Source organism: Hemitrygon akajei, chromosome 8 (genome assembly GCF_048418815.1).
Source record: "Hemitrygon akajei chromosome 8, sHemAka1.3, whole genome shotgun sequence".
NCBI lineage: Eukaryota > Metazoa > Chordata > Chondrichthyes > Myliobatiformes > Dasyatidae > Hemitrygon > Hemitrygon akajei.
This window is the reverse complement of record NC_133131.1, coordinates 143,809,570-143,822,500: the sequence shown is the minus strand read 5'-3', so window position 1 is coordinate 143,822,500 and position 12,931 is coordinate 143,809,570. Positions and strand designations below refer to the sequence as shown.

Sequence of the window (12,931 nt, the reverse complement as noted above, 5' to 3'; positions counted from 1 at the left end):
TTCCTTGTTATTAAAGGTGACTTTAATACCTTTTTGATGTCTTTTTGTAACTCCTGGACTTTGGTTATGTTACAATTGCTTATAATGATAACAAATAGGCAGATACTCAAATATGTTTATGGATTTCAGGTTTTGGGATACTAAGTAGGATTAAACTTCTAAATAATTCCATGGGATAGTTAAAGGTAATTCGCCTGAGTGAGAACTGCATCATTGCTCCATGCTAGTTCTGAACTGCCTCTGATCTTCATAACCAACTTCTCAAGTAACTTAGGATGTTTTTTGAATGCTGATCTTGCAAACAAAGCGTGCATCTCATGAGAGAATAATAACAAAAACACTGTTGAATATACACAAATGATCAGACGAGATGATAGGATGAATTGAGTAGAACTGCTTCCCCTTTTGGGAAGCTGGTCAGGAAAGATAACAGAAATCACTTCTATCTTTTTATTTTGCAACCTGAATGCATTTGATCGAAGGCAGGCTTTCAGATCCATGATAATGGAACTTCACCAGCTTTCACTCATACTGATCATTGAAAAATCTTACCCAGCAAGTAGTAAGTAGTGTATGCTTACATATTCTTTTAATCTCTCCCTATGTGCTGCTACATTTCATTCAAAAATAAAACATATGGACACCATGATAGTGAAGGCACCAGGATGTGCATCAAGTCATGATTTTGTTACTCATTTCATAAGGCTGATACACTTGCGAGTCTATCTCTTTGTTTCACCTGACCCAAAGGGGAAGTCTAGGACTGGTTTAACTAATAAACTTTTTTCTAAATGTATGTGTGTGTATATGTAAGGTGCTATGTTCGCACTTCCTTTGAAGATTTCTGACACTGGAATTGCTTTGTGGTGTACAACAGCTGTGGTTCTTCTGGTAACTTCTAACTGTGCGTAATGCTATTGGAAGTGCCTACTATTGTGTCTATAATGGAATGCAGTTGATGGAATTGTCAGTTTCTTGTGTGGGTGATGCATTCTTCAAATTATTTTTCTTGCCAACAAACATTGTTATCTACATCAGTCAGTTGTTTCTTAAGCTTTTGAGTCGAAACATCTTGAACAATCAGAAGCTAACTCTTCTCTCAACCACTTGATTTGTTTTCCTGCCTGCATGTTTACAGCATATAATGTACTCAATTTAGCCAGCAAGAATCAATTTGAAATGCACAAGACATGTTGACATCAATCATCGCTGAAACCATTAGTTTTCTAACAATTACCTGCCAGCATTTAAACAACCAAATTCATTAGTGACCTGTATGGAAAGTCCAAACACATTGGATCTGCTGGTATGAATGCCAAATGATCATAGTGTAACGTCTTTGTATCACTGGGTCAGAAAGGGTCCTACCCATGAAACAGCAGTAAAAGGCTTTGACAGCCAATGAAACCATTGACACTATTCAGCCACCTGTCAAAACTACCAAGGACATTGAAAGTTTATAAAAGCTTTTGACATTCAAAAACCTGACATTATGTGAAACAATTAAGATCACTTTAGAAGAAGCCACTAATTCTAGATTAAAATGGCACCACTCCTCTGCAGTCTTACCGACTGCAGCAAGTTCTCACTCTGCTGCCAGATTCCATGCTGATTGCAGGAGGGAAGATACTGGCAAAGTATGGCCAGATGATTGGGGATTTCTGCACATGATGAGAAATACTGGTGTTTCCCGGTAACTTCTCATCCAGAGCTAATGCATGACATGGGTGACATAGTTGTGAGATTAGAAAGCCTGTTTGTATTAAATAATCCATTGATTTACAAGTAAAAAGTCACATTTTCAGCACCGCTAGTTGCAAAATTCACTCTTATGAAATTAACTGTAGAGTTGAGATGCTACATTTGGTCTCAGTCAAGGAATGGAAATTTTATTTGGATTTTTTTAGCAATAATTTCTGCTTGAGCCATGCCAGAAACTACATAATCACAGATTTAGGTGGGACTGCTGCAATCTTTATGTTTGGTATTCAGAATAAAGTCACTTTGGACTCTTATATATTCAGATTCTGTATGTATATGTGGATATATATTTTAGGAATATGCAGGTCTAAAACATTTCTCTATCAAGAAAGGGAAAGGAAATGAAATTAAAGTGCTTAGATCTTCTAAGAGTGCCTTGGGTACAAAAGACCAAATAGCTTGCTTACTTAAACACAGTGAGGTCAGCTATTCTTGCCATGGCCCAGCATGAGTACATATTTCTCAGGAGGGAAGAGTAGTAATGCAAGAAAATTGAGGGACAGATTTTTGTTCCTGTGGTTCTATAGAGTAGGGCAGTTTATTTCTACAATAGCTGCCTTTCAGACTATCAGTGCAATTTTTCAAGCACAAAGGGATAACATTGTTATGCACAATTCCCTTTTCTTGTTCCCAAACTTACTCATACTCCGAGTCCTGGAATCGGTTTCAGTTGTTCTTTTGACACCCACGACTGAATGATTTAAAATGCTTAATCAATTTGTTAGTTCAGTTCAATTTCTGCTGAGATTTTGGTGTAGCTTTCTCACATCTAACACCGTTTGTCTGAGATCATTAAAATTATAAATACAGTATTTGTTTTCTATTACCTGAGATTTTTAAATTTAAATTAGTCAAATCAAGACAGAACATGTTGAGAGTCTTCACACCAGAAGCGTGGTGACACTTGTGGGCTGCCTAGCACAACCTTCACTGTTCTGATTTGGCATAAACAGCACATTTCACTTTTGTTTCATTGTACACGTGACAAATAAAGCTAACCTTTAATTTCTAAGATAGTTTTCTTTCAAAAGTAAACTGATTCAGCAGTGTTTTTCAATTTTGTGCTGAGCACAATTCAGTGTTCCATTAATTACTCATTTTTAATTTTAAAAAAATATCATTTGATAGTTATATGAAGATTTGTAGATTTTCACTGTATTAGAAAAACTTCCTTTTCAAGTCCCTTCCCCATTATTTTTGCCCTCAAAGCAAATTTCACTTCGTGGATTGAAAACTTCAAATGACCATATTTTTTCAGCAAGTTTTGTAGAAGATTTTCTTTTGAAATCAAGGTTTCAGTTAGTTTGTACTAATCACTTCTAATCATATTATTTTGCCTTACCTTTGAGGGTATATCATGGTTTAAGTTCAATTAACATTTATGCACTTCACAAATGTGCCTCTGAAGTTGTTCATTTGCACCTTCCTTCCATTTGGACTCATTCCACTGCCCTCCTCTTCAATTCTCCAAGTTTCCACATCATTTTGTAGCATCCATAAATTGAGAATCAAAGCCTTACTGGATGTATTCTTTGGCTAAATAAATGCAATGCACACAGAAGAGAATATTGTGTCATCCCAGTTTCTTGGAAGTTGTTCCACAGGATTTACACTTCAATCACAGGATAAAGCATTATGTGAACATTAGAATTTCAATGGAGAAATTTCATCTGGTTAAGTGGACGTAAAGACAAAACCAAAAGGAGTATACTATTTTGATTTCAGTCAGGGAACTATTTTCTGTTGTTCTTGCACATGTGTAAATTTAGGAAACTTAAATTTGCAGTATCTAGTATTTCCTCTATATTTTGCAAACATTAGATCTGTATTTTCCATATTTTTAATTTGATTATTTTCAGAAAATGTAATTGCCATTTTCAAGCTGCAGATTCATCCTAATTACCATTTGCAATCTCTAAATTAGACTGGGTTAAATTGGCGGTGCTGGGCGGCACAGCGCGAAGGGCCTATTCAGTGCTGTATGTCATTATTAATATATGTATTAAATTACACTGTTTAAAAAAGTAGTGGTCACAATAATTACTAAAATAGGTGACTGTTTTTTGTAATGAAACTACTGATTTGAGATTAAATGTTTAGCTACAAAAGTAATAGAAGTGCTCTAAGATGGGCACATTTTGTATAATTATAGTGGAGGTTGATAGGTTGTGTATTAGTAAGGGTGTCAGATGTTATGGGAGAAGGCAGGAGAATTCAGTTGTGAGGCTTAATAAATCAGCCATGATGGTAGAGCAGACTTGATCATCTCAATGGTCAAATTCTACTCCTGTGTTTCATTGTCTTAAATCCAAAAAAATAAATAAGCATGCATTTGCTTGTTCCACCAGCATTATGCTCTGAAGGGTGGTAATTAAATTACTCATAAGAATGATTATTTTTAAGGAGGATTCCAAATGCACTGGTCAAATTTCAACCAGCTCTGTGAGTAGTGCCTGTTAAATCCAGGCAAAATTGGAAGGCTTGGTGAATTTTGGTGAAGGATTGGTGAAATACTTAGTGAATTTAAAATTCAGGTTCCATCCAAACTCCATTTGTACTTGTTTTTCATGATGTTTTAAGATGGCTCGTTAGTTGATGCCCAGAAAATTAATCCCCACCCACCAAACCATCTATGCACCTTGTAAGATTTGTGTGAAACTGACCATTCAGAATATTTAGGAATGCTTTTTCGATTGTTTTTGTTTTTTCAGTGGATGTGCTTTTAGTTGATTAATTGATAAAAATGTTGCTTTTGCTGATAAATCCAATTTTTGCCACGTCAATAAAACTGCACCAAATTACCTCTCGTAAATAAAGAAATCTTACTAATCATGGAAAAGACCCATCTCGCCTTTTGTCCCTCTGCCTCATTATTAAGTTAGTCATTTATCTTTGCTTGCCTCCTCACCCTGTGAGATTTTCCCGTTCACATATTTATCCAGCTCTTAGAAAGTTGTTGTTCATTTTGCTTCCGTATTCTGTCATGCATTCCATCATGCAAGAAACATTTCCTCAATGTCAGCAAAACAAAAGAGTTGGTCATTGTTTTCAGAAAGTAGGGTGGTACACATACTCCTGTTCATCTCAACAATGCTGAGGTCAAGAGAGTTGAGAACTTCAAGCTCCTCCGAGTGAACAGCACCACAGGCAAGGAAGGTCACTGGTAAATCTACTTCCTAAAAACATTAAAGAAATTTGGCACATCCCCTTTGAAGCTGACCAGTTTTTCTCAATGCATCATGGGAAATATCCTATGCAGATCATCCTGCCTCGCTATCAGGCGTGGGTAAGCATGCCCAACAAAGGTCACCAGTTGAAAAAAAAATGGTAATCCACAACAACACATTAGCGCAAAGGGTTTATTTAGTCCCAGGTGAAAAAGTGCAAAAACTGACCAAAAATTGTGAAGTAAAAAGTATTTACAAATAGACAAATGAAAACAAACATGTATGTACAAAAATTTACAGATATACAGAGGCTTTCTCCACGACACATTTTGTCTTTATAACTTTTCAATTTAACTACCGTATTCACCAACAGTCAAATCTAGCCTCCACACCTCTCTAGCAAAGCTAGACTGAGGATTTCTGGCCTGCTGCGTTCCACCACCATTTTATGTGTGTTATTTAAATCTGCTTCTGCCTGGCCTAGAAGGAACAGAAAAATCTGCTTTTGGCTTGGGGGTGTGGTGTGGTGGGGTGGGGGTAATCATGTAACTAGGCCATAATAATTACTTCAGATGCAGAACTGGAACATTTTAAACAGGGGTTCTAACATCCTACAGTTATATTCCACAGCAAATGTCTTAGTTAAACCCATAGATCAGTGTCTGCATGCTCAAATGAATATAAAAGAATAATGTCCCCGTCCCCCCCAGTGGTATTGTCTGTGTAAGGTGCAGTGTGCCTGCTCTCACTAACCCAGGCATTATTTTAGGACACCCCAAAGTATCCCTTGGGTCTTTTGGGGCCGTCCTACTGTCTAAAAACCAATGTAATGGTGTGAGTGAAAATAATTTTATCTGTTTGGAATGCTTGTTGTCCAGAATCCTTATAAACCAGTAGAGCACATTCAATGAGGGGATTATTTTGATTAGCCAATCTAGTGATTGCTTTACTTGTTGGGGTGTGTAAATTATGAACTCCCAAGAACTGAAGTATGGGAGGGCGAAGTGTGTGAACTACTGAGGAACTAAACTAGACCAGGGACAGAACAAGGAGGACTGACTAACCAGGCAAAAGGGCAATCTGTTCTGTCACACAGATGCATCTTTGCTGGGTATGACAACTGATCTGCTCATCCTTGCAGAGAGTTTTGGACACAGGTCAGAACATTATGGAAACCAGCTTCCTCTCTATGGACTCTGTCTATGCTTCTTCCTGCCTTGGTAATGCAGCCTGCACAATCAAAGATCCCACCCAAAACGGATATTTTTTCTTCTCCCTGCCTCCCATCGTGCAGAAGATTATACAAGTTTGAATGCAGGAACAGTACGCCAGGCTCAAAGACAGCCTCTGCCCCACTGTTATAGGGCACTTAAACAGATCGCTAGTATGTTTGTAAGTTAAGATAGACTCTTGACCTCACAATCTGCCTTGGTATGATCTTGCAACTTGTTGTCCAACTGCCATGCACTTTCCCTGTAATTGTAACGCTATTCTGCACAGTTATTGCATTGCCTTGCGCAAACTCCATGCAATGTTGTAATTAATTGATCTGTATGAATGGTTTGCGAGACACATTTTTCACCATACATGGGAAAATAATAAACTCATTTACCAATACTTATAAGAATTACATTCCAGATCATCATAGTTCATTATGGAATAAAATGTTTGTCTGCCATCTCCTCTGGATTTCTTTCGAAGTCTTCTTTGTGCTTTGTCCTCTGGAAAGAATTTTTTTTCTATTTTACTCTTAGAAAATTTGATTTTGAACATCTCCCTTGAATCTCTTTATTCTTCTCTGCTTTAAAGAGAAATCCATTATATTTCACCCAACATTTTTCCCATCCTGTTCCAGTAATTCTCTTCTATATATTTCTTGAGACTGTTACAACCTTCTTAGTTCGTTTTGCCAGGAAATAACTGTTGCATTGCATCATGACATTGGTTCATGAAACTAGCCTGCCCTGACAATCACCATATTTTACCCTCGGCTGTCAATAACCTACATGGAGGCCTCTTTATTTCTAAACCCCAGTAAAACTACGTTTGGTTCATGTTGTTCTCCTTGATCTTATCAACAATGATTCCTTTCACACTTCTCTGAAAGTAGCTCTATCTGTACGTACCTGATCATTTCACTAGTCTGTCTATATCCTGAAAAATTTCACGAGAATAGAGTCATTGAGTAATACAGCATGGAAACAGGCTCTTCAGCTCAACTGGTCCATGTTGACCAAGATTCCCAGCTAAGCTCGTCCCATTGCCAGATCTTGGCCCATATCCCTCTGAACCTTTCCTATCCATGCACAAGCCCATGTACTCAACCTCTTCCTCCTGAGAAATTACTTCATTTGAACTATACTCCTTTGCAAGTTTTGAAATAATAGCCAAGATTTTAAAGAGGAGTAGCCTCCCAACGCAGTCTGCTCAGAAAGTTCCACCCACTCTTAAAATTACTCTTTATTACCACTCCATGCTTTTAATATCTTTTAATCAATGTCCTTGAGGCTACTGTTCCTTTATTTCCATGGATTTTAATATTATTTATACTTTCGCTCTATATGGTGCTTCATGAAATATTTCTTGAAAGTTCATTTACAGAGCTTCCCTTGTCAACTCTTCTTCCTTACTTTATCACATATCTAAATCAAGCCATTTACAGATAATTATTCTTGAAGAAATTTCTGTTGGCTTTAATAGAACATGGGACAGTACAGCACAGAAACAGTGCTTCAGCTCATGATGTCTGTGCTAACAGTGGTGCCAATTTACTTTTCGTAAGTGCCCATACATGCCTTGTATCCCTCCATCCACTGCATCTTCACGTACTGATTTAAATGTCTCTGAAGTGTTACTATCATATCTGTTGCCACCATCAAAAAAAAGAAAGTTGTCTTGCAAGTCTCCTTTAAATTTTGCTCCCTCAAACCTTAAAAACTATTAATTGACATCTCAGCTTAGGGGGAAAAATGGCTCTATGTAATCTATCTATGCCTCTCATAATTTGTATCGTTCTATCAGATTTTAGCCTTTATTTTTCCACGTGCCTTTTAATTTTTGACCTGAGCCATCAACCATTAAAGTTTCTCCTTGGGCAGTATTAGGCTGGTGGTTCCGTAGTTATCTTGGAGGTAACTGGAATTCTCTCCAACAGTGAGCAACGGATGACTAAAGACTGAGAGTGATATATAATTGGATCGTAAAGAAATCAAAGGATGATGAGAGTGGATTTGAGGCATAGGATCTGAGTGGTCCTGCTGTTTCGATCAAATTTTTGGATAGTTTTGTAACACTTATTTTCACATAATCTATGAAAGATTGGACTATTGTGGCTAGAACCTTTGTAATTCTTCTCTACCCATTTGCCTCCACCAAACCTCCTGGCAAGCCTCCCTTTCTTTAATGTTTCCTGTCCCATGCCATTGCAAGAATTCGACTCATTCATGAAATATGTACTATTTATGCATTGCAGGAAATTCTTCCGAATTTCCTTTTGTTTCAGACATTTTAGTTCAGTAAGCAACTGCATAGCTGTGTCAGCAGTCAGGGAGATGCAAATGCAATTTAGAAAATTGCATTGTTCAGACCCACAATGGTTATTTAGTCTAGAGTCTACCTTGTTAAAGTTCAACATTAATAATTAAAAAAACAAATCCAGTAAATCATGGAGATGTAGTTAAGTGGCTCACCTTGGAACCTTTACGGCTTTGAATTATTCCCAGTGGGGACTTAGGTAATTTCCCACCTCTAAGCTGGTGTTTATTTTAAATCATGAGTGATATGTTATTGAATTTGCTGTGTTTTGTATTGTAACTGCCTTCAATCTGATGTTTATCATCTAAAAATGTTTTGATCTTTATTTTAATTCCCTTCCTCCATTGCAAGTTATTTCAGATTTTAGGAGTACAGTTGAGTGACATATTGTGAGACCAAGCCAATTTAGTTATAACTTTGCTATGTTGCTTGGAGTTCATCTTCACATCACAAGAGCCTGAAGTGAGGAAATTCAGCAGTATTCTCTGAGTTGCAGAAATGTTTCAGGGCTGCCCAATGTCTTGCTTTAAACCAGGGGTTCCCAACCTGGAGTCCACGGACGCCTTGCTTGATGGTATTGGTCCAGAGCATCAAAAGAGGTTGGGAACCGCCCTTAAAGTTTAAACTGTACAGTTTCTTATTTTGAAAATGGACATTTTGTGTACAGCTATGTCAGGAGCACAGCACTGTGAAGAGTCTATATCAATAATCTGGATGAAAATGTACAAGGCTGGGTCAGTAGGTTTTCAAATGACTCTAAAATGAGTGGACACACACAAAATGCTGGGGGAGCTCAGCAGGCCAGGCAACATCCATCGAAAAGTGTACCTTCAATGTTTCAGGCGGAGACTTGTTGAAGGGTCTTGACCCAAAGCGTCGACTGTTTACTCTTTTCCATAGGTGCTGTCTGTCCTGCTGAGCTCCCCCAGCATTTTGTGTGTGTTGCTTGGATATTCAGTATTTGCATATTTTCTCTTGTTTCTAGAATAAGTGGTGTCAATAAAGTGAAGGTGGTTAACAGGATTTACAGAAGGATTTTGATCAGAGTAAGTGGGCCCAGGATTGACAAGTGAAATTTAAGTTGTATTAAAGATTCAAGACTGTTTATTATCATTCCTCAGTACATGAGTGTAAAGGAGAATGAGTTGATTGTTATTCTACATCTGCTGCTGCATTAAAAAAATAAGCACAAAGAACACAATAAAATAAAACAAAAATGCACAATAAATATAGTGCTGATTTTAAAAAGTATTCACACCCCCTGGAAGTTTTCATGTTTTATTGTTTTATAACATTGAACCACAATGGATTTAATTTTGCTGTTTTGACACTGATCAACAGAAAAAGACTCTTGAATGTCAGAGTGAAATAGATCTCTAGAAAGTCATCTAAAACAATTAGAAATTTAAAACACAAATTAATTGATTGCTTAAGTATTCACCCCCTTTAATATGACACACCAGATCATCACTGATGCAGCCAATTGGTTTTAGAAGTCACAAAATTATTTAAATGGAGATCACCTGTGTACAGTCAAGGTGTTTCAATTGATTGTCGTAAAAATACACCTGTGTCCGGAAGGTCTGACTGCTGGTGAGTCAGTATCCTGGTGAAACCTACACCATGAAAACAAAAGAACACTCCAAGCAACTGGGCGATAATATTGAAAAGCACAGGCCAGGAGATGAATGCAACAACATTTCCAAGTCACTGAATATCCCTTGGAGTGCAGTTAAGTCCATCATCAAAAAATGGAAAGAATATGGCACAGCTGTAAATCTGCCTAGTGCAGGCCATCCTCAAAAACTGAGTGACCCTGGAAGAAGGGGACCAGTGAGGGAGGCCACCAAGAGACCTATGATAGCTCTGGAGAAGTTACAAGCTTCAGTGACTGAGATGGGAAGGACTGCCCGCATGCTTCACCAGTCACAGCTGTGTGGGAGATTGGCAAAGAGAGAGGGACTATTGAATAAAATTCACTTGAAATCTTGGTTAGAATTAGCCAGAAGGCATGTGGGAGACTGAAGTCAGCTGGAAGAAGGTTCTATGGCCTGATGAAACCAAAGTTGAACTCTTCGGTCATCAGGCTAAATGCTCTGTTTGGTGTAATCCAAACACCGCCCATCATGAAAAACACATCATCCCTACTGTGAAGCATAGTGGAGGCTGCATCATGCTGTGGGGACGCTTCACTGCAGCAGGCCCTGGAAGGCTTCTGATGATAGAGGGCAAAATGAATGTACCAAAATACAGGGAAATCCTAGAGGAAAACCTGATGCAGTCTTGCAAGAGAACTGGAACTTGGAAGGAGATTTTTTTTCTAGCAAGACAATGATACCAAGTATAAAGCCAAAGTTACACAGGAATGGCTTAAGAACAACAATGTTAATGTCCTGGAGTGGCCAAGTCAGAGACCAGACCTCAATCCAATTGAAAATTTGTGGCTGAACTTGAAAAGAGCTGTTCACTCACAAACCCTGTGCAATCTGAGAGAGCTTGAGCAGTTTTGTAAGGAAAAATGGGGAAAAATTTCAGTGTCCAAATGTGTAAAGCTGATAGAGATCGATCTACACAGACTCAAGGTTGTAATTACTGCCGAAAGTGCACCTACTAAATACTGACTTGAAGGGGGTGAGTAATTTTGCAATTAATTATTATGTGTTTAATAATTGTAATAAATTTAAACCAATTTGTAGAAATTTGTTTTCAGTTTGACATGAAAGAGTCTTTTCTGTTGATCAGTGTCAAAAAGCCAGATTAAGTTCACCGTGATTCAATGTTGTAAAATGATAATACATGAAAACTTCCAAGAGGGGGTGAATATTTTTTATAGGCACTGCATAAATATGAAAGCAATCCTATAAAAACAGTGTACACTCAGCTGTTATATACATAGACAAATTATAGAACATAAAACAGTACAGCACAGTACAGGCCCTTTGGCCCACAATGTTGTGCCGATCCTTAAACCCTGCCTCCCATATAACCCCCCACTTTAAATTCCTCCATATACCTGGCTGTGTAGTAGTCTCTTAAATTTCACTAGTGTATCTGCCTCCACCACTGACTCAGGCAGTGCATTCCACGCACCAACCACTCTCTGAGTAAAAAACTTTCCACTAATATCCCCCTTGAACTTCCCACCTCTTGTATTGAGCAGTGGTGCCCTGGGGAAGAGGCGCTGGCTGTCCACTCTATCTATTCCTCTTAATATCTTGTATACCTCTTTCATGTCTCCTCTCTTCCTCCTTCTCTCCAAAGAGTAAAGCCCTAGCTCCCTTAATCTCTGATCATAATGCATACTCTCTAAACCAGGCAACATCCTGGTAAATCTCCTCTGTACCCTTTAAAATGCTTCCACATCCTTCCTATAGTGAGACGAATTGTACGTGCATAAAGTGAAGCTAGGTGATGTGTATGTACTTAGCATCAGGACTGGTGAGTGGGTTAATGCGTGGAAGTGTTGATCAGCCTGACAGGTTGGGGGAAGTAACTGGTTTTGAGTCTGGAGGTGCTGGCATGGGATGACTGATAAGTGTTACATTGTGTGATGACAAAGAAGGCTGAGATATTCACAGCGAATGGTAGACTCTTTAAGGAGTGTTGTGGAATAGATAACCAAATGGTGCAAGTACATGTTGCAGATAGATACTGTGGTAAAGAACACTTCTGGCATATCTGGCCCTCATCAATCAGGGCACTGAGTACAGAAGTCGGAATGTTAATTTGCAATTGTAGCAAGGTCTCATTTTGGAATATTGTGTTCAGTTTTGGTCACACCGTTGCAGGAAGGACACCACTAAGCGAGAAAGAATGCAGAGATGACATATGGGGATGTAGCTGTGTTATGGAGAGAGGTTAAGCAGGCTGGGACCTTTTTCAGGGGAATGTAGAAGAATGATGGGTGATCTTATAGAGATTTAAAAATTGAGGGGTACAGATATGGTCAAGGTACATAGTTTTTTTTTCCAGGCTTTGGGAATCAAGAACTAGAGGCCATAGGTTTAAGGTGAGAGGGGAAGATTTAATAGAACCTGCTGAGCTCCCAGAAGACATGATTAAGGTAGGTACATCAGAAACATGTAAAAGACACTTGGGCATATACAGTACATAGAAATGAGAGGTTTAGATGGATATGGATCGAATGCAGACAAAAGGGATGAGGTGAGATGGGAATTTGGTCAGTCTGGACCAGTTGGGCCAAAGGGCTTTTTTCATGCTTTGTGAGTCTGTGACAATGCACAACGTTGAATGGTTGTTTCACAAAAATAAGATTGGAAACTGCTGGAAAGAGTTGGCACGTTAAGCAGCATCTGATAAGAGAAAGAATCCACATTACTTGCTTGGAACGTATAAGCAATTTTTAGCCTTTGCTGCCTGAACCTTCGTTATTTTTGGCATATAGACAGCGGCCAATCAGAGATTTGGAGTGAAAGAAGAAGTAGATCAGTTGGGTTAGGGAGTGTGCA

The 12,931-nt window shown here is 38.4% G+C and overlaps 1 protein-coding gene across 5 annotated transcripts in view; it reads left to right on the top strand.

Moving 5' to 3' along the window:
- LOC140732326 (partitioning defective 3 homolog) overlaps positions 1–12,931 on the top strand; it is an 838,958-nt gene that overhangs the window by 724,962 nt on the left and 101,065 nt on the right. The gene's annotated exons all lie outside the window — the stretch shown is intronic.